This window comes from Lissotriton vulgaris, chromosome 2_1, assembly GCF_964263255.1.
Source record: "Lissotriton vulgaris chromosome 2_1, aLisVul1.2, whole genome shotgun sequence".
Classification (NCBI taxonomy): domain Eukaryota; kingdom Metazoa; phylum Chordata; class Amphibia; order Caudata; family Salamandridae; genus Lissotriton; species Lissotriton vulgaris.
This window is the reverse complement of record NC_141687.1, coordinates 379,058,759-379,082,007: the sequence shown is the minus strand read 5'-3', so window position 1 is coordinate 379,082,007 and position 23,249 is coordinate 379,058,759.

The window sequence follows — 23,249 nt, the reverse complement described above, 5'->3', positions numbered from 1 at the left end:
TCTGTTTATGCTAAGCCACTGCATGGCCTTGTTTTTAAGTGACCATGCAGTTTCTGGGGTGTCATCTGTTAACTCGGGTACTCCTGTTAAAACTATTGTATAGGGAGTAGCTTCCGGGGGCATGTGAGCGGGGCGTCTAGCTGTAGGAGGTTTTTTCGGCGTGGTTTTGGGTGTGTTCTTGGGTGTTTTTTGAGGAAGCGATGGGTTCGATGACTGGGAGTCAGACTTTTCTGTGGTGATTCTACTAGACTCTGGATTGGCTGATGGACCTGGAGTGCCTGCCGTGGCCTTGCCTGCGATTACTGTTTGCTGTGCTTTTGATTGTGGTGGTTTCTCCTGCTGGGGAAGGGGCGTGTTTACGGTGGATTTGGGTATGGTGGACGTTTGTTTTGAATTCTTTTGTACTGAGGATGTTGTGTTTGAATGGTTAACTGTTTTCTGTGCGTGTGATTGGTTTTGCTTTTTTGGTGGGTGCGAGGTGTTACGTTGACCCCTTACGTCAATCCGGGTATTCGTATCTAAGAGGGTAGCCGAGATTATTGTTAATTGAGCTTCGAGGTTTCTGATACTTAATTGGATAGGCTTTAGATATTGATATAGTAAGTCCTTGGTTGTGGTGAGGACTTGTGAAGTGATTCTGCAGGTCTTACATTGCTCCGGCGTGTTATCATTGGGAATTGCCTTGTGTGGGAGAGTTGAGTCAGAGATATGTAATATGCTGTTAGAAGTTGAGGAGTTTGGATGGGTCGTTTTAAGTTCCTGGCAGGGAGAACTGTGTGTTTCTTCGTTATTTGTTGATCGAGTTTTTGGTATTGCCCCTTCTCTCTCGCCTTGCTGGGACGAGTTATCGGTGGATTGGATGTCTCCTTCGGGTTGGCAACCAGCTAGGTCGGGAGTTGCTTCCAGGTCGTCCATTGTTATTGAGGGATCCGACTCGGAGTGCGTGACCGACAGGTCAACTACTGATGGGACGGTGTTTAGATCTGAGGCAGAAAGAATCACAGGAAGAGAGCTGTTTTGGGTGTTTAAGTTGATTGGGGAGGCGGCATTTGCTATAGCGCCTAGTGATGAGCGCTTCGCGTTTGCGGTCATGAGATCCATTGAAACTCTCTTCTCCATTAAAGCTATACTTTGGTTTATCGTCTCATTGACCCGTGATATAAATAAGTCAATAGGGCCTGTTACCTGTGCTACCTCCTGAGCGTGTTTAGATTTGGGTTTGGAGGCACTTCTTGTTTTGGGCGGCATGATTGTTTGCTGCTGGGTCGTTGTTGAAAGAGAGATGGCCCGGTCCGGTCTCTATCGGGCACTAACGGGCAACAACGGGCCCGCCCTTGGCCCGGGCTTCGCCCCGGGCTGCGTCCCGCGCGCGTCCCGCGCGCGGGAAAAAGCACATTTTCTCACACAAACTTATCACACGTGATCAAGGCAAGTCGCCGAAACGCATTGTGTGAATAAACCGAAGAATTAACACTTCTGGATTGTTTTGTGGTTCCTGAGAGTGTACAAATATCATTATTTGCTTTGCTTTGGATATATATATATACATATATATATATATATATATATATATATATATATATATATATATATATGCACCAAACTCCCGGAGACCAGGAAAAGAAGGGTCGCACACGCCAAAGGATTCAGTTTCAACAAGGTTGCTTATTTAATTTTCAGATTTGCATGTTATCGGTTCACTCGGCAAGACAAAACAAAAAGCCATATATATGTATATATATATATATATATATATATATATATATATGTATATATATATATTCACTTACAAAATCATAGGTTTCTGGCCTTATATAGTTAGGAATTTGCATTTATGCTCCTATATAGTTAGTTGTACTAACTATATTTCGCGCACCCGCAATCCACTGCTGATGATGTCACATATTACATCATTCATGACATGGTCAGTGACATCACTGATGACATCGATGAACCGCTACCATGCACCAAAGCCACTTGAAACCCATTCCACACTTCATCTTCACATTCTTCCAAATGGGCAGGCATTCTCGATAGAAAATCTACTAAAAATAAAGCTTGCATGTGCATGTGAATGCCTACAGTTCTACAAGATATTTTAATAGTGCCTTCTGTTAACATTTTGACCAATGGTTAATGATCACAACGAATTGTAAATGGTTTACCCTAAATAAAAGATCTGAAATGTTACAAAGCCCATGAACAACCTAAACCCTCTTCTCGGTGATCGGGTACAATCTTGAAGCATAAGCAATCACATGCTCTTTCCCTTTAAAATCCATCTGAGTTAAAACTGCTCCCAGACCATTTCTGCTCACATCAGTGGTTACGATACTGTCAACAATAGGATCAAAACGTTTAAAGGCAGCACCATTGGCTATCACAGTTTTAATGATATGGAAGTCCTTCTCACACTCAACAGACTAATCAAACAGACTCTTGTTCTTGAGTAACTTTCTGATATTGTGCAGATTTTCTGCAAAATTTAGAATTCAAAGTGCCCAAAATGCTGCAATACCAAAAAAATGACAGATCACAATTCTTATTTGTGGGCGTGGTCACATTCTCGGTCAAACTCACCAGTGTGGGTTTAGGCGGACTCTATGCTCATCGATGATGTGGCCCAGGTTAGTAACATTATTCTCTGCAAACTTACCTTTAGAAAAATCCACTGTCAGTCCGTTCTCCTCTGGAATATTTAAAACTTTCATCAACCTAGAATCATGCTCAGTCTTATTGCCTGCAAAGACTAAAATGTCTTCCTAAAAAAAAGGTAGACCAATCTCTTTGCTGAACAGATTGAGCCTAGGATGCTGAAAACAGCTGCTGCTGGTACTAGACCAAACGGCATGTGTTGGAATTGGACACAGCCAACTTGGGTAATGAATTATGCCAGTTTAATTGACTCCGGTGACAGAGAAATCTGGTGGCTCATTTTGCTGCTACCACATCTAAATAAACTTCTCTACAGTAGAACCCTGCTCTTTCTGTCATCATCAGACAACCTGCTTTCCTTGCCTTGTGCATGGCAGCAGGGACTGTGGGGTAAGCAGGCGAGGTTGAGGGTATATAAAAAATGAAAAATAAAGAGGTGACTTGGGGGTTAGGGGGCTAAGAGGGGACATAGGTGGCTGAGGGAGAGGAGTGCAGTTGGGGGTATGGGGTAGGAGTGCCTTTCAATGGCCTGCAGAGTTTGCAGGGGGCCACATGAACCACAGAAGTCCCTTCTTTGTCATCTGGAGTGGGGGTAAGGAGGACTGTAGCTGAAGCCCTGCTGGTCTGGTGACATCCCCGGTACAGCAGACTGGGAGACTAAGGCACTTTTCATGGCGAGAGCTGATCGTGCGCCCAGCGTGATCAACACTTGTTATCCCGAGTAGGCCAGCCTAAGCTCACAGGGGCAGCCCAAGGGCATGCAACAGGAACCCACTCTAAGGCCAAGATTCCCGTAGCTGTTAGGCAATGCAGTGCAGCACCCAAAGAGGCTGCACTGTGTTGTGTACTTTGTGTTGGGAGAGAGCAGGAGAGCACAATATTCACAGAGATATGGCACTCCCCTCTCCCGAGCTCCGGCGCTGGTTTACCCTGCTGTGTGTGAGTCACACGCCTTTGCGCCGTAGCGCTAGGGTGTGTGCCTAAGTCTACCATAGGTTTTGTACTGGAAGGGTAGCCTTCCCGTACAAAATGCAATGCGTGGACAAACTTCAAAACTTTTCCTACTTTGTATGTGAGCCGCACAGTCCAGCACACATGCAAAGTCAGAAAAGCAAGAAGAAGTGACAAAAGTTCTTCTTTTAGCGCCTGCTTTCCAGCGGCGTTGAGTTTTGACGCTAAACTCTGTCTGACAATGTTAGTGGATAGGGTTTTGCATGAAAAAGCATAGGTGGTTGCATTGGAATATCCATGCACCACCCATGGAATGCCCCTGTGACGCACAGTAATGCTTTTCATTGCATTAAAAACAGTAAAGCGCACCTGATGCTAAACCTTTGAGAATCTAGTCCTATATGTCTCCTTTTTGCAACTCAGCACTACATCGGAGCGCTGAATTGTGGGCTGGAAGTTTGCTCTCTGCTTCTTCAAACATATTTGGCTTGCACATAAAGAGTAAAAAAAGACACCACGGAGTTACACATTGCCATAACTAAATATGCAGCATTCTCTCCCTCTGCAGATTTTCAAAAGAATTATTACGTATCCAGAAATAAATCAGGCCAAGATGGCCGAAAATTCAGAGAGTGAAGAGAGTGGAGGGAGGATGAGAGGAAATGGTTTAAAGAAGAAAAGCAAACTCCTTTTCGGGGATTTCGACCTACTTGCTAAACTTCAAACTCCAATGCAAAGCTCTGCCAATCAAAGTGCTAGCATAACACTGGGTCTCTATCAATAACTTTGCCGATGCACCACTGTTCTGCTCTCTGAAACATGACACATACTTGCAAACATTTCATGAACATAGGGAGTTAGGATTTTTCTGGTTACAAAACTAGTCATTACCAAATGATGAAATCCCCTCTCGAGAAATTATTTTGCATGATTTTGCCTGATGGTAATAAATAAACTCCAATTAAAACAGCTTCTTTCCTTTTTAGGCCCGGGGTCTCCAACGTAGGTCCAGGAGAGTTGAATATATGTAAGATTTTTATCTACAATACATCTAATATAACTCTTTATATTCAGTGGCGATCTTGAAAAGATGCCCTGGATCTGGTGCTCCTGGGCCTACGATGGACACTGCTGTGCTTGACATATGTAGGTTTCATTAATGTTGTTTCATCATGGGGTTTGTTTTTGCACCAGCAGTTGCTCAACCTAATTAGTTTTTAAGAAAACGATCAAAATTAGGTTTAGCAGCTTTAATGTGTATATCAACATGCTTTTTACTATGGGGGCCCAGATTACAATTCCTCTACTCATAGAGAGAGGTGAAGAATAATAGACATGAACAAAAGTGACTGGGAAGTATTTCCCACTGGAATTGGCCAATGGTATAGCCATTAGCCCATTATCCTATTTCATTGAATGCAAGGTAAAACACTTTCCTCCCAACATCACATGATGTTCAGTCTCATGAGTTGATGCTTTCCAACAGATGCCACAAGATAGCTTAGTTGGTGTACATGTTTTAAATTACTTCTTAACTGTACCAATTTCATTACTACATAAAGTGCATTTAATTATTAGACACATATTGAACTTCAAGACAGTTTATATTCATTGTTCGCCATTTGTACACTTGGGAACATTGTGTCAAAGATGTTTAAAAGACAGGTCTGGGGAGGTGTATAGACCTTGGGAGAAGGGGCGCTGATTATTCTAGAGTATAGTGCGATGTGGCACCTGCTGCACAGGGTTTTGTGACCCACAAAGAGAAATGAGGTGGATGGAGGAGTGCCTGCAACTCTCATCCACGACAAAATGTATGAATCATATATGCATAAGAAAAGCTCAGCTAGTGTAAGTGGTGCGTAGTCCTCTGCAAATATCTAAGCATCACTTGCTAACAGCCTATGTGAAGGAATGCTCGGGGAAATGGCAGTTTGGCCCCACTTAAAAAAAAACAATCCTAAGCGAGTATCAGACAACCCCACAGCCTCCTAGGTAGGTTCGGGCTTGCTTATTCTGCTCGTGTAAAGATTTCAAGTAGGGGGTATTTTGTCCCTGGCTACTCCCCTGCCATAACGTGTAAGAGGCTGCAGGCTGATTGCACAGGAGGTGACAGAGGAAGTTATCAGCTCTGCTTCCTGCTAGCCTGCTGCCCCCCCCCCCTCCTTGTTACTGGCCCAGCGGCAACACAGAGCCAGTAAAGAGAGGGTCAATTCCATGATTTTTTTAACACAAATTTTGCAGGCACTTTTGTAAAAATCACAGGATTTTTGCAAAGGTGCAGATTTTATGATTCTTTGTCAAATCGCGAAATCGCTTTATCCTGGGGGCTTGTTCTGCCTATTGTGTTGCTAATCACTCTTATAATTTTTTTTACGTTCTATTAATAATGGTATATCGTATACCAGTGTTGGCAAATATTTTCACCTGGATACCACCAATGGTCAACCAACACTTTGTCTTTACACAAAACATTGTTAATGTTCAAAACAAGGTTGTTATGAACATTCATCATCGAATCATCTCCAAGTGCATCATGCTGCGAACCATTATCATAATCACCCCCCCCACGTGATCATTTACGAATTTCACACATACATTTTCTTTCCTGCAAACTTTTGTGAAATGTCCTATGATTCCACTATTACCATATTGTTATATATCGGTTTGTTTTTGTTGTAAAACGTTTTACCAACACTAGATTTCACTCTACCAACTACTTCAGAGTCCTTCAAATCCTGCTTAAGTGCTACCGTAAATCTCCCAGAAATTTCTGCCTTCCACACTATGGCAAAAACATCCTCTTACCCAGAATCCCCATTGACCCATGGACATTCCTGAATAGCTGGATTACAAACATGCATGATCACCTGATCTATGATCGAATAGTTGTGCAGGTTACTGAATTTGCAATCCAAGTACAACTTTTTTTAATTCCACAATGCACTTATTTACTAATTCATGTTTACTTTTTCCTCTGGAAGAAGTTGAACCTAGTAATACCAATACAAACCTTTGGTGCAAAATAATTGTCAAGATCGAGTATTGCTGAGTTATTAACATTGGTGTCCCCTGTAACAGTGCTTTTGGCATTTGGCTGTACACCTTTAATCCTTGAGGTCCTAACGAATGTAATAACAAACTCTTTTTCTGACCCGAAGTCACTTTTCTTTACTCATCCATAGCCACAAAGTAGATCAGAAAATATGCTTTCCCCTCTGCTCATCTTGATGTGGGCTCTGAACTAGGTGGCCAAAAAAGCTTGCCGTGGACTGATGCTCAAACCTTCGGAGTTCATGATGTGTCTTTAATTAATTGTCCAATGTCCACTCCACCGCTCTGGACTAGTTCACTGTCCATACTTCACCAGTAAACAATATGAGCAACTACTAAGTAGATTCTCCTTTTCATTAGTAGATTCCACAGAGAGCGCCATCTGAAGAAACTATCATCTTTTTGTGCTGTTGTAACAATAATTGTACACAGCAATGCACCACTAGTCACAATAATTTAGCATGTTCGGTCACTCAAACACTGATGACAAAGTTGCTGAAGTAATTGACGATAGCGATCTCTCCTGTTTAACTATATCCTGTTGCCCAATCCAAAATGGCTGACACAGAATTTCAAATTGCGTGACCGTGCACAATGACATCAGTGATGTTAGGAGCTTCAAACACACCAGGGCTCGAAGATGGAGGTTTGTGCATCCTGGATTGTTTATGGTCCACCAAGCTTTTAAAAGAAAACAGCACTATCCGCCTTCTGTAGGTATGAATGAATGAAAGTTTACCATGTCGTTGATCCAGTGATCACAATCTGCCTGGGGAATGACCTCTTCTCAGGCTTCACTCAGTCTTCACAGATGCGCTGGGTTCCCTAACAGCTGATGCGTTGTATTCATGCCCATAGGTGATAGTAATCCAAGGAAGTTAAACAAGCACAATGTTGCTCACCCTCGCCATTCATAAACAAAATCATCATTAATCTTCAATCTGCACGCACAGATTCCTCCTTAGGAGTGCTTGTCACCCCTTGTAACATTAGCAAATATACTATAGCCTTATAGATCGCCCTAGCGGGCTATACCGGCTATGAAAGGCCCGCTGAATCGTTAAAGGCCTGAGCCGTAGGCGAGGGACTTTAACGAAATCGCGGGACTTTAATAGCCGTATAGCCCTGCTACGAAGGGCTAGAAGGCTATTAGAACATTCTGCCACTAGAGGGCAGAATGTTCTAACAATTTAAACAAATGGTTCTCGAAGCTCGAGGGGATATAAATCCCCTCGAACTTTGAGAAGCCTTTGTAGAACATTGGAATGTTGCTCTGCGGGACTTTACCGGCTCGTAGAAGCAGGGAGCACTCCATTGTCTGCAATGGAGCTCCCAACATTCCAATGTTCTAATCACACTTAGTAGATCCAAGTGAGTTTGTGACACCTGAAGAGCGTATTGTTAAAAGCAGCCAGCACAGACCGTGTCCTTCCAGAATCCGCTTTCAAGGATGGAATATGGAATGCATGTGCTCAGGATTCCATGCCACCATTCCAGTCCATGGCATAGGCCTGCAACAAATGGTCTACTTCTGCCCCTCAGTCAGCCCCTGCCACTCACAGTTACCCTGCTCCTTTGCTTCATTCCATCCCCAGCTTGCTTCCTTCATTCCGTCCCTCCCACTGATTCTCAGCCCTGGTCTTACCACATCCTGATTACCACTCCTTCACAATACTAAATATCTGAACTTAAATACCCTCCAATCCCTTGTACTTCATTCCTCATACCATCAGTCATTTCACCCATTACATGCCATGTGCATGTCACTTGTTTCTGCCGATGCCATTCCCATGCTTTCCTGTCCTGCACCTCCCCATTCCATGACACTCTGTATTTGCTCATCCCCGGTATCCACCCTATCTCTTTTCCTATCAGTTCTTCTTGAGACCCTTTTGCTCCTGTATTGACCAGTTCCTTAAACTTACTAAATGCGCAGCTCCTGCCTTGGTTAGTAGTAACCGAAATCCAGGCTAGTGAGTAATCTGGTCCCAGCCTTGCGGACGCCATTCCACCGGGATTCACAAACTTAGACATGACAGGATCGGCAGATCAGGGTGCTGGTTGGCAGTTATTCACAAAACAAAGTATACATGTCTCATGGAACCTCTTCAGATTTCGAACCCTTGCAAAGTGTTATACTTCGCTATAAAAATACTCCCTACCAGCTCATTTGCTTGGGTCCTAGTTTGCAGACCCCCTGGACCTAGCTCCGCCTTCATATCAGTGTTCACACATCTAACGGAAACCCTAGGGAAACATAACATTGCACTCCTGGGTGATTTTAAGTTCAATTTGGAAAAGGATATGTGCAATGACTCTCTTGCTTTTGGAGTTATGATGACAAGCTGTGGACTATCACAACTAGTCACTGCACTTATGTACGGAGCCAGGGCCAGTCCTAGAACTTCTGGGGCCCGGGCGAAAGGGAAGATGTGAGGCCCCTCTATTTTGCATGTAACATCAAGTTGCAGGCGGCATGACTCGCGGGTGGGGGGTCTTGTGGGCGGTGGGTAATTTAAAAATAAAATAAACATACCTTCCCAGGTCTCGCATCGTCTCTGCTCCTGACCAGCCAGGCACCTTTGGGAGGCCATTTTCTCCATGTAGGGTGCATTGCAGCTCTATGGAGAAAGGCCAGAGTGTTCATGACTGGTTTGGTTGACCTCCAAGGGCCGACCAAACAGTCAGGGCCCTAAGAAGTGGGCAAGGCACTCCTCCCCTGCCCTGAAGCAGACCCGCCCGCCCCAACCAAACACTTCTGCTTCCTCGCAGTGCAAGAAGCAGAAACACAAGATGGTAGTTTTAGCATTTTGTGTTTCTGCTTCTCGCACTGTGAGAAAGCAGTGGGGCGATGGCCCTCCGCCCTAGTGGAGGAGCCGCCCTTGGTAACATCACAAGAAGTGACATCACAGAAAGTGACATTGCACGACTATTGATCTTATTTGGCATCCCTGAAGAGACCAAAGGTGGATATCAGTACGATGGACAAAAAGATAAATATACAAATGAAATAAGTCCCTATATTTTAAAACTGTATTAAATGGATTACGTTTGTCACATTGGATGGAAAAGCTAGGTGCAGGTCTCACAAACATGTATATTATTTACTTCTATTTAACAGATTGTTTCAGATGAGTGCATGATACAATTTCCAGTTCTGCCTCATAAAGTGGGGAGATCATATTGAGGTAATGAGGGGAGGGATCATTCAAAATATAAAATGACACAAGAAAAAACCTCTCACGCCATGGATATAATTGCAAATTCCAAAAGGCTCCCGTATCTTTCTGTGCCATTATTGTGCTACCTTAGGATGACATTAATACTTAATTTGTTTTAACTTAAGTCCTCTAACCAGTATCCAACACAACTTGCTAAGAGACGTAGGTCATTCTTTTTTGTGGGCAGGCTCTTTACCCGCCAGAATAATGTTAAGTGCAAAAACACTACTCATAAAGTACAAAATTACAAGACGTCATTGCAAACAAATAAAGATTGTACTTAATTAAAAAAAGACTTAGAACAACCGAGACCACTGTTAAATCATACATTGACTTGAAGGAATGCTGCAGATTCAAGGGGTTTTCAAAGCAGCGTTTTTGATTTGGTCTTAGAACTGTAGGAAGTAGAAGTGGCCGCCTTTAGCGCTGGTGGAGCCCTGTGCTTCAATGTTGGTGCCCTCCAAATGACTCGCTCTGTCACGGACTCCCTCACTATCACCCTTTGACAGTGCCCCTCAAGTCTCCATAACCACATTCTCGCTCAGACACATTTAATTTGATTTACAGCGCCCCTGATACCGGTGTAGGGTGTCAGAGAATTTATATCACACATCACACAGAGATAATAAATCATACATGTGTAAATCACAATAGGTAATGTTACATAAGACAAAGGACTAGGAGTCACATGACAATCCTACTAGTAACCAGTATAGTTTAATAGTGATTGATCTGGAGAAACACAAACTCTGAAATTTAGACCGTAATACCATGGTTGGGGGTTCACTTTAATAATCAGAATTGATTTTTTGTCCAAATGAACCCTTTTTTACAACATTAGAATAATCAAAGACTTGAGAAAACCCCATAACGCTGTACATTTATACCTTACAGTTTGCATGCAGCTCTTAGATGACAGTTATTAGCTCATTGTTCTGTGTTAGGATTTTTACTTATACACTGCAAGTAACAACAGGATCGCTCTGACAAAAGCAGTAACCCACTGCCCTATTTACATTATGTGGACTTAGTGATCTGCATGGTAAATGTTCTTTGCAGCAGACACATTAACCCTCTGCAATACCTTTCCACAAGTCAAAACTTCCACTTGACAAAACTCCATCTCACTCTAGGAAAAACATTAATCACTGGAGTTATCATGACATTTTTATTGTTGCTGAAAAGGAGGCCAGGAAGGAGGCAGCAAGTGCTTTTAGAAACATAATAAACTCACAAACATGACGCCCCACCCAAAGTCAGCACTCAGTGCGATGTCATCGGTTGCACCGCCCTAGAGCCTTCCTGCTCAAGGGTCCTGTGACCTCAATAACAGAGTCACTGTTGCTCTAGGGTGTGCTGCTTCGTAGGCATGCCCAAAAGACTTTAGTTGAGCTTCAATTGGGGTTGTGGTGGACAGGCCTTCCAGGTTAACCGCACTTGCCACCACTTTGGTCCACCTGCTGGTGCTCAGACACCATTCTTCTAAGGTCTTCCAGGGCCTTCTAAGGTCTAGCATGTGAATGTGCTCTCTCATGAGAGTGCTCTGGTGGACTGGTCATGAAGGCTGAACCTGGTTCCCCAGTTCCAGATTCGGCAGCTCTGGCCATAGTGCCACATCCTCTCCCCCACTGAACACCATACTGCCCCACTGAGAGAAACTTGCACTGCCTTCAACTACAACTCAATTGCGCCCCACTATAAACACCTGGAGGCAACTCAATTCAAATTAGGCACTAAACTAGAGCAATTTGCTGCCTAAAAAAAAAGTGACAACATTCTGGAAAAAGCAAGCACTCATAAGTAATTTAAGATTAAGTAAAAGCATGTGAAATGTAAGCAGGAACAGCATGGTTACCTTAACGCTTTTGCACTTATTATTCAGAAATCAATGAGTACTTTTGCATGAAAAGTTAAGGCCATGACTAATGGGCCGGACTGGACCAGTTTCAATGTCCATTGCTTATATCCTTACAAAATGTAAGCAATATGGTTTAAAAAAAACACATTTGTGAATACAGAGCAGCGGTATGCATTTTGTTTTCCACTCCACGCATCAACGAGGTATTGCAGTACATCCATGAATAGTGCACTTCCCCACACGGGGAAAACAATGCTTTTCAGAGAAAGACAAAAAAACAAAAGTAGCTCTTCACTGGAAAACTCAGTAAAGTGGCACTTATGTGTTTTGGGTGTGAATAAAATCAATCTGGCCCCTTTTTGACCCACTCTGTCTTGCTTTAGTTATTTTTTTACATTTTGAACCTTTTATTTCTTTCCATCCCAAGGCTGCACTTTGGAAGTGAAAAATTTCAGCAAAAAGAGGACCTTTCCAGGAAAAGTGTTTTTATTTTTGGATTTATTTCACAGGGGAACAAATATAGGAAATGAAAGTGGGAATACTGGCTATAAGCCCAGGGAAGGGGGCCCCACACCTGGACCTTTCAGCTAGCTAGAGTACTTAGAGACCCATGGAAAGGGGGCCCCCTCCCCTGGGCCTGCGAAGCAGTAATGAGGCATTTGGAAAAACAAAGACCTAGCACCCACAGTTCTACATACATTTTAATTACAAATTCCGATTAAAAAAAATGGGTGATGCAAAAGTTAACAAAAGCCAGTTGATCTGGCTATTCCCTCCTCCCCTCGCCTTACCTGTGTCCGGCTGGTCCTGGAAACAAAGGGACCTTCTGTCACCTAGCAACAAATTGCAGAAAGATAATGGCCGGTACTTAAGAGAGGTGCTGCCCCCCCCTGACACTGTGAGCCATAATTGTTGGCCACTCTGTTTGTCCTTCCCCCCACTCCGGCACCCCCAGGATTGCCAACAGACGTCTTGCATGTGTATTGTGATTGTATGAGGAGGGAGTCCTGGAGGAGCAGGTGGGCAAGATGTGAAAGTGTGGTATTTCACAGTGAAGCGGGCATCATATCTTTCAGCTGAGCACAAGGCCCTGGGCAGCTGCACACACTGCCCATGCATAGCGCCGGCCCTGCACGTAGCTGGCCACACATTGGATGGTATCTTGTCCAAAGATGATTGCCTGAAGGTTCCTGAGGCGCTACCCCAAATCTGGTTGGACCATTAATCTGTTCCCCTCTCTCTCTCCTGGCCTCATACTCAGGAGGATCCTAATTGTGGGAACAACAGAATGCTTAAAATAAACTGGAAAGTGGCTTCTAAAGAAACCTTGTCTGTCGCCCTAAATACCTACATTTGGATCGATCACGAGGATATGGAACTAGCAGCAGCGGAGTTCTCCTCCTGGCATACTTCAGCCATTAATATTGGCACTCCCGTTAAGGAAACCTACATGCAGAAAAAGCTGCCAACCTCCCCGAGGTTTTTGGAGAGGCTCAGACTTTTAAGACAAGCCTGTCATTTCCAAGAACGGTCCTAGAGAAAAAGCTAGGAAAGAGTCTTCTACAAGTCTGTTTTGGGTGAATACAAAGCCGCCATTAAGGGCGAGAAATCACTCTACTGTACCAATGAGCTCAGATCAGCCAACTCTTCTAGAGATCTCTTCAAACTGGTCCACCTGCTCTCTGCACACTCAGGCTCTTCCAGTACAGAGGACTCCCAGGATTTCTGTAACGAACTGGTGAGTTCCTTCCAAACCAAAATCCTGAATATGCCAAAATCCTGAATATTTATTAGGAACTTGGGGGCATGTTATCAAGATGTGCGTTAAAAAACGCACATCGCACATTTCCCTATCATCGGCTATCGCCGGATTTTATCGCTGTGATAGTGCGTAATTATCAACGCCCAACACGTAGGAGATATTAAATCCGGCGATAGTCGGCAATAGTGAACATTAGCGCATGAAAACAAGCGTTGTTGTCACGCGCTAATGTGTGCCTTGATAATATGGAGGGGGATTCAGCTTTGTGATCCACACCCCCATGTTTTCAATGCCTAACACCTGATCAAAGCAGGCGTTGGGAGACCTGCGATAAACGAGTTTATCGCAGGTCTCCTTCTCCCAACGCCTGCCTTGATAATAGGGTGTTACCACCTCCAACCACATTTTACATGTGGTTGGACGTGGGAACGCCCACTTTGCATGTCATTAGCGATGTTTCTCGCTGACATGCAAAGTAGGGCGGTATGAGGCTGAGGCAGGCGTTAGCATGCCCTTGTTGATAGGGCACTAGAAGTATCGCCGCTTTCTCTGCACAATTCGCCGAAAGAGTGGCAATACTTCCCCTTGATAATATGGCCCTTGATTTCCTTAATGCAGAGCCCCCTACTACATCACACGGGGACATCCAAGTGGAGCAAAACCTGTCAGAGACTATAGGGACCATGAAGAGTCTGATAGCTCGTCTCTCTTGTATTTCTCACCTGATACCTGAGCAAACGGAGCTTCATCTTTTCAGTATGAAGTTATGTTCTCCTTTTAAACCTTGCCCTCCCACGATTTTGCAGATGGCAGTCAAGACCTCCACCTCTGACACCAAATATAAATAAAGCCATCAGCTCGGGATGTTACCCACAAATGTGGAAAAGAGCTGCTGTAAAGCCACTTCTTTCAACAACAAAAAAACAATGTGGACCACACTCATTTAAAAAACTACCGTCCAATCTCCCTGCTGTCCACCCTGACCAAAATCTTGGAAAATCCCCAGAACTCGCAGTAGATGACATATCTGAAACAACACTAACTGCTGAATTCCTCACAATTTGGGTTCAGGATTAACCATAGGACTGAAAATGCTGTATCAGCGGTTAACAACATTCAAACAATGGTTGATAGGGGGAAGGCTGTGGCACTGATCCTTCTGGATCTGTCCGCAACCTTCGACACCATGTCCCTAATACTGCTTGCCTGATGATTGCATGAACTGATCAGGGCCAGACTGGGAACAAAAACCAGCCCTGGCAAAGTGCTCGGCCGGACCCCCGTGGGTGTTGGGGGTGCCGCCGAGCTCTTTGCTGGCCGGTTTTTGGCCGATTTTGTTATAGGGCAAATTTTGCAGCTATGCTGGTAAAACGGCCCTGTAACAAAATCAGCCCCCAGGGGCTCCAAACCGGCCCCCACCCGTGCGGTGCACCGGGGGATTGCCCGGTGCCCGCTACGGCCAGTCCGGCCCTGGAACTGGTGCTTACAGACTCAGCATTAAAGCTCCTAACATCCTTTCGTAGTGACAGGTTGCAGATGGTAATTGTAAATCAATACAGTTCTGAGTCCATCATCCTGCTTGCGGGGTTCCTAAGGGCTCTTCCCGAAGCCCTACATTATTTAACTTATATATTTAACTTATATGTTTCCCCAGAATGCTCTCTCGTATGCCAATGACACACAAATAATTGTGTCAATTGCCAAAGATATGGAGGCCATTTTGCCAGATTCAAAAAACATTTGCATACAGTAGCCATCTGGATGGGCAAAAACTATCTCAGACTCAATGGAGACAAGACAGAAGTCTTGAACTTTGGTAGGCAACCGTCCTGGTAGCCAGAAAAGTTGAACACGTTACCCACACAAGCAGATTCCACAAAATCTACCGGCACCTTGGAGTGCCGGTAGACAAAAATCTCTCATTTGACCTTCAGATCAATCAGACAGTATCGATCTGCTTTTGGATTATCAGGACTTTAGGAAGGTATTTCCTTATATAACCTGCCTATTCACACTCTAATTGGAAGGCACAAAAGCCTCTGCGATCCTAGAACTTCTACTTCTGATGACCTCATTTCTTTCAGGACTAACCGTCATTAGTGCCTTGACGCCTTTGAGCATTTGTTCGTGCTCAACAAGTCCTTTTCATTTCATTCCATTTCACTTATTCCCGGTCCAGCTGCTGGCCGTAAATCTCTATCTGCCCATGCCTCACTCAGATCCTGTCCCTCACTCCCTGTCCATCTCCTGTCCCTCATTCCTTGCCCATGTCCTGCAGCTCATTCTCTACATACATCATGGATTACATTCCATGTCAGTCTCCTTCATTGTGTTTTCTGTCATAATGAGCTCCTGCCTGTCGCTTTGTCACTTACTTCTCTTCATTCATTTCACGGTCCAACTCATCATCCGATGTGCCTTCCAGCCACCGTAAAGGTAGCCTTGTGCAATCAGCCTCTTAAAGCTATAAGCTAATGAAAGTTTTCTAACAGATTGCCATTCTGACCCTTGACTAATCACACTCTATTTCCTTCCTTCACAAATATTAAACAAAGTTATTTGAGCTGAACGTTACTCAGTAATGGGACAAAGGCTTTAGATAATGGTTGTTATGTGTACAAAGGCGTTAGGGTGAATCACCTCAACAAAAAAGACAAATTATACAATCATATGCAATCATATGCACAATGACAAACACGTGTGAATGGTTAACTTCTTTTGTTACGGAATACCTTGGAAGGTACATAATTCAGTCCTTGAGGATAGCAGTAAAGAGTTCGATAAGTATATTACACAACGTAATAGGGTAAATGACTGGCTTTTACAGATGGCAAACACTTTGGGTCCTTTTAAGGAATTTTTAGGTTCAGCCAAGGGCAGACATGTATCTGCCCCCGATTCAATGGTAATCCTAGGAGCCAGTACAAGTAGACTACTTGCCAGCAGATATGGAACTCTACAAAAGTGCATTGAGGACCTATCATCAAGCGACAAAGAGGGCTCAAGTGGATCTCTTTGGAAGGCAGCCAGCAGTTCCTGGTGTAGAACCAAAGATGTTTTTTAGAATCGTGAATACATTCACTCATCAAGAGGCACTGTAATTCCTTTTAGATGTTTCTCTAAAGCTCTGTGCTCAGCTATGAGATTATTTCGATTATGAAATATATTGTGATAACTCTGATGGGTATAGACCGCTCCTCGGAGACAGGAATGCCTCACGAATTGCTGGTAACACCTGTCCAGTCAGGAGTTTGCCCCCTTAATGAGTTTAGGGAGATTATTCTGTAAGACTTGGAACAAGCTCCTAATTCCTGTAAATCGGGGGTACCAACAATCCATGCCCTCGCTAGATTCTTGCAATTAATTGTTTAGCTATCAACCTTACCCTCAACCTTCTAATAAATAACTCCTTAAACTCAGCTATTGTTGCAGATGCTGTAAACTGGCTCAACGAATTCCCTTGTTGAAGGAGCCTACGGCCGAAAGGTCTGTTTTAGCTAAATTCAGACCTAATTCGTTCCGGCCAGCTTTTTCCAAAATTTGGGAGAAGTGGGTTAATCGGCTGTTATTTCAATATCGGGAACAACACCAATTATTATGCCCTTCTCAATCTGGTTTTAGACCAGGTTTCAGCACATAATCTACTCTCATTGAGGTCTCGGGGACCATTAAGCTGGCAGTGGATCTGGAAAATCAGGTCGCTTTGCTGTTTCTCGATCTATCCGCAGCTTTTGACACAGTGCCCTCACCCCAATTCTATTACAACGACTGGGAAATATTGATGTCCATGTCTCCTCGCTTGCCTTGGTTCAATAATTCTCATCGGACTGTAGCTAAGCGGTCTGGATGGCACCTGATTCCTCAGAACCAAGCCTCTTGAGGTTGGAGTGCCCCAGGGCTCGGCGTTGAGCCCCACATTGTTCAATGTATATATGACACCTCTTGCTGCGCTGATTGAATCTTTCAGCGTGTAGGTGGTGTTATACGCGGACATCGCTCAAATTATCCTCATGTTTGATAGGAACCCTCCCAAATACCTTTTTAAGAGCTGGCTATTTGAAAGAGCATTTGAGTAATTATGTGTCAGCGTTGATAATAAGTGAACCTAGTAGCGCCAAGTCACTCTCTGAGTAGCTGTGCACTCTATAAATTTGATGATTGATTGAAATTATCTTAATTTTCTTTTACGGTCGTAGAGTTGCAGAATGTTGGAAAAATTTGCTGCTGAAGTATCAAGAAGCAACAGGCCTGTTAAGTTTCCATGTTTGGAGCCCGAAGAAATAGAAACTTCTCATAGCAGCTGCTGTGGCACTCAATCAATCAATCAATCAAAGCATTTATATAGCGCACTACTCACCCGGAGGGTCTCAAGGCACTAGGGGAGGGGGGGTCCGCTACTGCTCGAACAGCCAGGTCTTGAGCTGCTTCCTGAAGGCAAGGTGGTCCTGGGTCAGGCGGAGGTGGGTCGGGAGGGAGTTCCAAGTCTTGGCGGCCAGGTAGGAGAAGGACCTTCCTCCTGTGGTGGCTCTTCGGATGCGGGGGACGGAGGCGAGGGCGTGGCCGGTCGATCGAAGCTGGCGTGTGGGGGCGTAGAAGTTGAAGCGGCTGTTGAGGTATCCTGGGCCTTGGTTGTGTAGGGCTTTGTGTGCGTGGGTGAGGGGACGGAAGGTGATTCTCTTGTTGACCGGGAGCCAGTGCAGATCTCTCAGGTGTCCGGAGATGTGGTTGCATCGGGGGATGTCCAGGATGAGTCGTGCAGAGGCGTTCTGAATCCGTTGGAGTTTGGCGGTGGTTCCGGCGTAGAGGGAGTTGGACTCCCGACGTTGCTTCTTCACTCCTTTGGACAGAAGGTCCAGGTTGGGCTCCTGGCTCAGTTTTTTGTTTGTAGCTCGCCCACAGGGACCTGTTTATTGCCAGATATCGTGTCCTGCTTGGCCCCAGCAGACAAGGAGCACACACTAGGCTGGTATGTCTATCAATTCTGCTTTATTCTTCTGTAGCGTCGCAGTGCACGCAGGCACTACCTTCCTCCTCATGAGTATGTAGAATTAGAGAGGTGTAAGGTGTCTACTTAAGAGGGGGGGGGGTAATGTTGCTAGGCAAAAGCCACAGTGGGCAAAAAAACTCTCTGCAATCTGCTTTGTCTTGATTGACGATAATGCAGATGCACAAACGTTTCCATTACATTTGGAATGGGAAAGAGCCACGTAAAGACGTCCAGTAGAAGATCCACATTATATTTAGGCTACAAGAAGCAAAAATAAGGAACACTCATGGCAAGTGGATGAACTCACAAACTCTCCCTCCGGTACGTTTCATAAGGGAACACATACCTTTGGATGCATCCTTCACCTGTTGATGACTCCTTTATGAATGATTCAAATAGGAACTGACATCACAGGAAAATACTTAGCTTCCTGTTGGAATGAGAGCCTCTTGCTGAAATCTCTAAACTGGCCGCCATCTTGGACAAATCAATTCATAAAGCTGCACCACGCTGCTCTTCTAGCAACATGACATTGGTTAAGCAGAACTTCCCAGTCATGCTGCTGCTCCTCCCATCCACTCATCCTTGCAGGCTGGGGATCACCCTTCCAGAGACGCACAGACGCTATTGGACGATTTTGGCGTCGAGGATACCCAGTCATATGCTGAAACGCAGCATCCTGCAACACGCTACCTTTCTGGGTGATAAGCACCTCATCTTCTTCGTAAGGATCGCTGCCGGTGGTAAGGTTCCAAAAATTGTCTCATTGCTTGCCTCATATTGCCAATTCTATATGTATCCTCTCAATCTGTTCTGCTTTGGAACTTATCAGTAAGAAGAATCCACAACACCATCAAACTTAAAATTACCCTAGGCTACCCCCTCTTCAGTGTTTCCTTGCCCCTGACAAATCGGCAAGGTAGACTCCAGACACACATTGTGGGGAGAGGTTGCACTCAACCTGAACAGTCTCATTTTGACGGTCGTTGTCACCATCTGTGCCTAAATCCTTGTAGAGAGAGACCACCCCACCCTAATAATGTGATACAGCCCCTCTGAGGAGTATGCTTTGGAATGTTTGTTTATTGGTAACCCAGTTGTGTGGATTCAGGCCCATTGACCTGCACCGCATAGGTTGCCTTAGCCGCTCTGTTCCCTGCGGTTGAAGGTCGCTTTTGCCCCTTCCAGAGCAAGAGGACTGATGGAGTTGCTCGTTTTTGCTGTTGCGGTGTTCTTAGGTATATTTACACTTTGACATCTCAGCCTGCACCGTCCAGTCAGGGTTTCACATCAGATCTCTTCTCTGCATCTCATATGGCTTGGGATGTGTTCGGATATGCCTCGTGCTGGGCCTTCATCCCTGATGTCATCACGATCTAAAGACCTTATTGACAGACCAGCAGAGTCAATTGACAGTAATGAGTCCTTGAAACCTTGAACCTGGAGTTCAGGGGCGAGGCGGTTCCACGGTGTGCGGGCTCTGTAATAGGAAGCCGTTCTGGCTGATCTGGAGAGGTGCATTCTGGGAATTTTCAGAAGGGCCAAGGAGGAAGATCAAAGTGATTAAATAGGAAGGGACATAAGGTACCAGAAGAGCCGAAATATGCTGGACACGATCCTGATGGAGCCTTATGCACACGGCATAAAGATTTAACGATGATGTGCTCGTCTGTACAGTAATGCTCCTGTCGAGCCAAACCTCACTTTCAGAGCTCTGCCCTGTGTGTTATCCATTAGGCCATTTGTACAGCCACATCCCCCAGGCTAGACATGTACTCCAGGCCTGCTTTGCTACTGAGGTTTTATACGGAGCCTCGTATTAAATTTTAAAGGTTTATTCACTCACAGTCGAAAAATAATTTCTAAGCACACAAAAAAAATAGATGCGGCCCCATCTACAATACATTAGGCATGATCACAAAATTGCTTGCGCTCCTTTCACACCAGTTAGGGTATCCTAAATAAACATAACGTTCCTTATAGAAAAAGTTCTCTATAAAGAACACATATTTACAGGAGAGCTTTCTTTTAAAATCATGCTCCTAATAATGTTTTTTTTTTAACTTTGCAAACATAATGAATTCCCATTGGTTGCAAGTGGTTTAAGAATGTTTGCTAAGTTGGAAATCAAAAACCTTCGCAAGGTAACATTTCCAAGTTTAAAAACATCATTTTGTACTTCTGTATATATTTACGAGTGCATTTCCACTTTCATTTTTACATTTTTAAAAGCAGAAATAAATTGTTCAACAAATTATTCAACTTATGTTTTAATTATTTACGGTGTCAACATAATGCAAGTGAAGGCGAGAAGAACAATCAACTATTTTTTTTATAATATAATACTTCTTTATACATTAATGGGTGCATTACATTTCATTTTTACAATTTTTAAAACAGAAATAAGATTGTGTTCCATAAAAGAATCAATTTGCGCTTTTATTTATTTCGGTTGGTAAAATAATACAACTGTAGGTGTGAAGAAGAATGACTCATTTTTTTATAATACAATAATTGTAACGGTTCCGCAGTTTATGATAGCCTTTACCACCTAAAAAGTTCTTTATGTTTCACAGAAAGAAGAAGCGACCTTCCGTAATATAGGCTAAGTTGGGGAAGGTCACTTTTTATTATTTAAACTGAAACTTATCAAAAGAGTTGCAATCTTGAAAGAAGGAAGCAGAATCACTGATCTCTGAAGAAATAAGCAGGCTTGCCTTTAGAGCCATTTTTGTTCTTTAATATTTCATGCAGGTCAGGCCAGGACAATAAGAGGGAAAAATTACAGGCATTTTCTTAAAGCTGCCCTCTCGTGCTTGAAATCTGAAAATCCTCCCGCAAAGCGTCCTTGTCTAGGATTCAAACATTGTACTACTGTGTTTAGCGATTATGGTGATTCCAAACCCACATGTAATGTATATACACCGGGTATTTAAGAGTATTTTTTAAGTGCTGTTTGCAGTTCACAGCAGCGGTGTGCAGAACATTCCAGATATTGATGCTGAGCAAAATGGGATGGGGTCTGAAAAGTCTATATGCAGAAAGTCCTAAAGGTTTGTGTTTTTGGAGAAAAATTGTACTGTGCAGTGACCCACTGACAGACTCAAAATAACAATGTCTAGGTGGGTTTAACTTTTTTAAGAGCATAATAATCACACTAACGTTTAGCGGCACCCCGTGCTTAATTTGAGCCGATGGTTTCCAGGGCCCAGCACCAGCATTTAATTGCCAACGCCGGCATTTATAACAATCTGCCACATGGTGGCACTGTCTATCCAATTTAGAGATGAGCACAACAACAGATGTTTATTAATTCAATATAAAATAAAAATGACTATTACTTGCAGCCCAAGACATTCTTATAGTTTCAGGGTCCTGGTATAGCCTGACTTGTCACAGAGAGTGATGGTTTATAGTTGTGTTGGTACTGTCATTGGCAGTGGTGACAGGGTCGATCAGTTGTTCAAGCTACAGTAGCCTCTTGACAAGGGCCCTGGCACTTATTTTGTTTACAATTTAGGCACTGGGGGCAATGGTGTCCATGTGTGCTGGTACCTGAGGCGCCCTTGCTGCTGTGCGGTTTGTAATGAAGATTAAAATATCAGCTAGATCAGCACCACAGCAAGTGATGGTTCTACTGCTCTCAGTTTGATGTAGCTACATGCTCTTCATTTAGGGTGACCAGGTGCCCCGGATTTGCCAGGACGGTCCCTGTTTTTCACCAGCTGTCCGGGCAGATTTCAAGAAATTTAGCTCATGTCCCAGTTTTTGGAGAGGGTCGACTAAAAAGGGGGGGTGGTGTTTTTTATGTTTTACAAAGTGGGGATAGTTAGCAGTTGGTCCAAGAAAGCAATTTAATTCACAGGCAAGCTACTGGGTTTAAAAATAGCATATTATGCATGTTCTTACAGTCTGTTGTAATTCTATGCTGAGGAGCGCTGTCAATCTGTGCGCTCGCTTGACGTAAATTATAGTCCTTCTTCTATTTTTGTGAAATGTCCCTGTTTTTTGCTTTAAAATTCTGGTCACCATATCTTCATTGGCCTATGTGACTCCACCCCTCATTCCACTTGGGATGAGAATGTCGATTCAGGGGTCTGCCTCTCAAGAGGCTTGCAACTGGTTCAGTAGTACCACATATTTTCAGCACGTTAAATCTTGTGGAATTTGAGTAATGAAAATACCGCACATTCTGGATTGAAGATGCGAAGAACGTAGTATTTTAAGGCGTTTGATGTAGGGCAGAATTAGCTCCTGAGCACAGCTGGGCACTTTAAAACAACATCCTATTGTAGCAGGAGCATTTCAACGATTTCAACGATTATGTTGAGTGAGGTCTCTGAGATCAGATTACAGATATTACATGTGATTGGTACATATACATAAAACAAAACTTCACATCAGCACTGGTTTAGTGCAACCAGAAAGATGGCTTTGTGAGTAAATCACGCCGTGCTGAAATCTGTTTTTAATTGTGTATTTGTAACTCTCAGAACTGCCGCAAAAAGTCGAAGGCATCATTTACAAGGTTTTGAAGCAGGGCAACGCCGCACGTAATCTTGTGTGGCACTGCCTTCATTGCGGTGCTGCCCAGCATCAAAAGAAAAGGGCAGGAATGCGCTGTATCTATGAGACATACAGCACATTCCTGACATTTTCCCCTGTGCTGGTGCATAATGGCCTACCATGCACCAATGCAGGCCCTCTTGCGCCATGGTGCAAGGGTGTCTCGTTCTAGGGGTGATTGTTTTTGTGTAGGAA